Source organism: Microtus pennsylvanicus, chromosome 6 (genome assembly GCF_037038515.1).
Source record: "Microtus pennsylvanicus isolate mMicPen1 chromosome 6, mMicPen1.hap1, whole genome shotgun sequence".
Lineage (NCBI taxonomy): Eukaryota > Metazoa > Chordata > Mammalia > Rodentia > Cricetidae > Microtus > Microtus pennsylvanicus.
The window spans coordinates 50,775,390-50,781,389 of NC_134584.1; positions in this window are offsets into that span (position 1 = coordinate 50,775,390).

The window sequence follows — 6,000 nt, forward strand, 5'->3', positions numbered from 1 at the left end:
ATGTTCTATCAAATTCAAAACAGAGCCGGGTTCGGAATTCTTTTATGAACAGTGTAATTACAGCACATCCTATGGCGTTTGGAAGTAGTACTCACAATCAGCATCCCTGTCATGAGTGGGAAGTGATCCGTGCTAAACAGGAGCGGGACCAGATGGGCCTCACCAAGACCCCCTCCCCACCCCCTTCAGCTCCATTAAATTAAGCTGTCCTTGTTTGGAGGGGAGGCATAAATCAATCTTTTACCTCTGTGTGTACTAAAGAAATGTGTCGCTTCCCTCAATTACAAGTCAAGCGTTGCCGTTTGCAGCGGTAGAGCAGAACTACATCTACTCCAGATGATTCCAGAGAATCAGCTAGATTCTGGGGAAGATGCCCCAGGCCCCAGGCGGGCTGATCAGCACGCAGAACTCAGACGACAGTCAGCCTTCTTTGTCCTTTTCCTAGGAGGCAAAGAGCAATGCCCCGCAAACCACCAGGTTTCTGTTTCCTCACTGCAAAGTAGTACCTCGGGGGACACAGCCAGCGCTCTCCACGATGGTGCAGAAGACCCTGCACTTACGAGAAGGATTCCTGGTCTTGAGTCCCGTGTAGCACATATGTTTACCTCTGGGGCTCCAATTTCTCCCTGATTCTGATAGGGTTGTGTTCATTTTTGTTTTGTTTTGGTCTGGCTTTTTGTCTTCTTTCTAGTTGGTTGTTCGTTTTGGTTTTTTTTTTTTTGTTTTTTGAGGCAGGGTTTCTCTGTGTAACAGCCAAGTTTTTTGTTGTTGCTATTTTTGGTTTTTTTTTTTTTTATCTTCTTTACCTCACCTTCTACCGTTCCGTCTTCCAAACTCCCGTCTTGATTTTGTTTCTCCTTTTTCATTGGCAGCTGCTGCTAAGTCACATGGCAATCACTTACACCTTAGTAAGAAGTGTAGTCGAGATGAGTTGCCCACACTGCACAGCGAGCGTATGCACCCACCCAGCTTACAACTAGTGCACAGAGTGTGGAAACCCCTCATGTCCGAGCACTACGCATCCTCGCACCTCGTTATGGGGGGGGGGGGAGTTTTGTTTTGTGATTGACGAAAGAATTTTCTTATATCAATGATCTTTTGTCTGCCATAAAATAAATAGAAAAATGGACAAGTTGGGGGGACTTTAAATGAAGAGTAGGGAAATTTTACCTATAACTCCCTCCCTCAGAATTAACTACTACAGATATTTTGATATTTTTTTTCCATTTTCAATTATATCAATACAATTTTTATAAAACCATAGAGAACAACATACTAAGCATTGGTATTTATATACCAAATCAAGCAAAGGGAAAAAAACCACTAGAAAATTCCTACCTTATAAGAACTAATAAATGTCCTAACCGTGAAATGTTCCAGGCCTTCCCTTGTCTTTTACTACAAACATATATATGTACGAATAAAATATGATCTGGTTCGCCTGCTTTTAAACCTCGAATACGCCTCTGTGCTGCGACCCTGCTTTTACAACCATGCAGCTCTCCGGTTTGCTCCTGTCGTGTCTAGAAGTGCGACTCTGATGCCAGTCTGTAGCTTTTGTCTCTCGTTTAACTTCTGCAGAGTCTGCTGTGTATTCTTCCCGTGATGGGTGGCGGTGCTCTAGGGTGTCACGAGTCTTTTGCTGTTGCATGAAAACACCATTTCTCCCAGCATACATATGTACAGGAGGATGAAGCTTGGTCTCAGAACCTGCAGCCTGAACGTTGGTGGCAGGCGTCACCAAGAACACATGTCGCTTCTAGGACTTACTCTAGTGGAGGGATGCCACAGAGCTCAAGGCTGGAGGGAAGTACAATGATAAACTAGAACTGCCCTCTGAAATTCAGAATCTGCAGCCCTGGGAGTGGAGGAGTCAGGAGTCGCTACTGTTTGAGTGTCTCCTCAAGGTTCACACGGTAGGAAGGAGAATGCTCACTGGGGCTATGGTGCTGAAAAGTGCTACAACCTTTGTGTGGGGGTGGGGTGGGGGGGTGCCTGCATGTACCATGTGTGTGTGTCTGGAGCCATCGGAGGCTGGAAGAGGGCATCAGAGCCCCTGGAACTGGAGTATGTAAGTGTTGTTAGCAACCATGTGGATGCTGGGAGTCAAACCAGTCCTCTGAAAGATCAGCTCTTAATCTCATCCTCCCTCCATGCCCTGTGATAGAACCTCTGAGAGGTGGCTCCCAGCAGACGCTAATAAGATCACGGCACAATGCCACTGGGAAGAACTGGTGTGGCTCTTCTGGTAAGCCACCTCAAGGACAGAACAGTAAGAGAGAAAGGGTACCTCACCTGAACTCCTGCTTCCTGCCTCTCTGTGACTCCCATGTGTCCTCCCTGAGGTACCATCCACCATCCTGCGAGGAGGCCAGGAGCCCTCATCACTTTCTGAGTTGATTACACAGTATGAGGCTTTCCGACTGTAACACTGAGTGAAATAAACTCCTTCCTTTTATAGCTCAGCCAGCCTTGGGTATTTTGCCATAACAACCAAACTCAGACAAAAATAAAATTTGACTTGGTCTCCAAACCGTCTTGCAATCTTTATATCCAGGGGACTGGAGAGATGACTCAGCAATTAAGAAGCAAAGCCAGAAGACCTGGGTTTGATTCCCAGTGCTCACACGATGGCTCACAACCATCTGTAGCTCCCCTCTCAGAGGATCTGACTTCCTTTTTTGGTTTCCTTGGACACAGCATGCACAAAGCACACAGACATACATGCCAGCAAAAGAGCCATATACATTTAAAAAAAAGATAAAAATAAATAAAAATGTTTTTAAACATCTACATAGTGAGTAGATATTTAAACCAGGATTGCTTGTAGTTCACGGCACTTGACTGGAGTCCTTTCTAACGACCAGCAAATCTCTCGGGTGTGCCAGGTAAGTGAATTTAAACAATGATGCTCAAGAGCTTCGGTCAGAAGAAGCGGGGTGCGATCCTGGTCTGACTTAGGCCAGTGTGTTCTTCAGTTTCCTGTCCCCAGTAGATTCGTGAGCATGATTTTAAGATATAAATCCCCGTCGAGGGAAGGTGGCAGGTCAGGAAGAACTGTAACTCTCTGTTTCTGCCCTCCCGCATTGCTCCTCCATGCACAGAACCCTGGGAAACAAAGACTCGGACAGAAGGCTTGGGTGTTCAGAATGAAATGGAGATATAAGGTCGGAGCTGTATGCTCCTCAGAGAAGGCTGCAGTCTGTGGGGCTGTTCAGAACCTCTCCATCGAATTCAGGTATTTAAAAGTCTCTGACTACGTGAGGGAAAGTGTTTAATGTATGCAGGTTACACTCTAGTAGACATTTTCATAACGTCTGTCTTTGTAACGTGGCTGTGAAGCCAGCTGCACATCTATGTATTTTGCTTAAGAAGAAGAACTGAGATATCCGTAGGCTTAAGTGTCAAGGCCAGGATGGCCCAGCCATGGCCCATCAGGTTCTACGCCCTTCGTATGCGTTCTACACCCTTCGTATGCCGTAACAGCGCTACCTCCTTTCCTGGAATCCTTCCCTGGAGACCTGGGCAAGGCCACTAAGAGGTTAAAACTAACAACACTGGTCAGAAACGGCAGCCTCTCTGTGTGCTTAGGAAAGCACACACTGAAGGAGCAGCGGGCTCTGGCTGGCCTCCTGGCTTTTACCTCTGCTAGTGCTGTGACCTCCCTGAATCTCTATTCATACACAAGCAACACGGAGATTGCCTGCATCTTAAGGTGCTGGTGCGATCCAGCGAGTTCACATAGTGTTTAGCGAAGAACTAACATAAAACACAAATTACAATCCCTCCCTAACCTGTAACAGAATAGAGTGAGTTTAAAAACATAGCAGTAGCTCACATGTTGGCTTATGTGAAGCCCAGCCTCCATCCCCAATCCTATGCGGCAGGTGGGGGAGAGGGGAAACTTGAACAGAATTATGCACCCTGCCCTTTATGCAGAATTGTACATAGATTACTTTAATGCTTCTGTCTTCTTTTATTATTAAGTAGGTTTATTTTGATGAAAAGCATTGGCTTCTATTTTTTTAACTTGGGTTTGTATCTCAACAAGCTATGTTGTGGGCCTAGAAAACTGGTACAGCCTGTCTCTGCTTCTGATTCACGGAGTGGATCAGATCCCTGTGTTTGCAAAAATTTGGGAACACTGTTAATGACATTTCACTAACAGAACATTTGAGAAAAACAAGTTTGAGGTCCACAGTGAAGCTATAGCTGTGCCCAGCCTTCACTGCCAAACAGATACAGGTTTCTGCTTCGGGGAAATCGAGGTGCTGCTTTTTAAACGATGAAAAGATTCACCTGAACGTGTTTTGTCCTTGGTGATAGATATGGATCTATTTGCATTCTTCTACAGCCTGACATCCAGTTATGCCAGCACCATGAGTTGAAGATGCTTTCTTTTCTCCATTGCATAGTTTTGACTTCTTTGTTGAAATCAAGTGTCCATAACTGTGTGGAGTTATGTCTGGGTCTTTGATTTGATTCCATTGATCCACCTGTCTGTTTTTGTGCCAATCTCATATCATGCTGTTTTTATTACTGTAGCTCTGTAGTAGAGCTCGAGATCAGGGGTGGTGATTCCTCCAGAAGTTCTTTTATTGTATAGGATAGTATTCGCTATCCTAGGGTTTTTTGGTTTTCCATATGAAGCTGAGTATTGTTCTTTCAAGGTCTGTAAAGAATTGTGTTGGAATTTTGATTGGGATTGCATTGAATCTGTAGATTGCACAGACCCAGGAAGGCTAGGTATGAGGGAGGCACAGGGTGGGGGCTGGGACATGGATCTCCTGGGGAAGGTGAAATAGAAGAGATCTCCTGTTTGGATTGTGGGTAGGTGGGCATGGGAACTTGAGGAACTGGTTTGGGGTGGGTGGATGGGGACAGTACTGAGAGAGATAACTGGAAAGGGGGACTTTATGGAGTTTGGTAGAAGCCTGATACAAAGGAAACTTCCAGGAGTCTATAAGGAAGGCCCCAGCAAAGACTGGCAGCAACGGATGCATAGCCTGAGCTGGCCATCAGCTGTGGTCGGATTGATGACTATCCTGCTTGTCACTGGAGAGCTTTCATTTAGGGACTGATGGAGGCAGATTCAGAGACCCATGACCAAACAGTGGGCCAAACTTGGGGAATCCTTCTGAAGACAGGGAGGGGTATTGTAAGAGACAGGGGGAACCGGAACATTGCAGGAAACCCCACAGAAACTGCTAGCTTGGCTCGTGGGAACTCACGGAGTCTGAACCAACAACCAGGAAGCCTGCATGGAACAGATCCAGGCCCTCTGCATACATGTGATAGTTGTGTAGCTTGATCTATATGTGGGAATCCTGGCAATGGAGAAGGGGGCTGTCCCTGGTGCTCTGGCTGGCTCTTGGGAACCTATTCCTCCTGCTGGATCACCTTGCCCAGCCTGAATACAGTTTGCGGGGGGAGGGAGGGTGCTTGGTCTTGTGGCAGCTTAGTATGTCATGCTTTGCTGAATCCCAAGGGATTACAGAGGAGGGGTGGAGTGAGGTGTGGAGGCAGTGGGCAGAGAGGAGGGAGGGGAGCTGCAGTCAGGATGTAAAATAAATAAATTAATTTTTAAGAATATTTAAAGTGATGAAAAGACCTTAACTGACTAGCTCCTTGCCATGCCTACAGAAGTCCCAGGACTATCCTGGGTTGGTGGGAGTGGCAACCGGGGAACCCCGAAAAGATCACAGTCTGTCTTCAGCAAGTAAGTGTTACATGATGCAAAACCTTCCACTTTCATATATCCCATAGAAGGTTGCATTTATTGGATGATGTAGGTCTGCTCCTCACTGGGCAGGCAGACATTTTGCCCACCTGAATGGGTAGGTGCAGGCTAACACACACCAGGGCTTACTGAGCCATCTCACCTCCTATATTGCTGACAAGAAGGAAGATGGCAGGGGAAGGGGGGGCACTTTAGGAAAGTTTCTGCTTCCATTCCCCCCAAAGCAGCATTTCTCAATCTGTTGATCACCACCTCCTTGG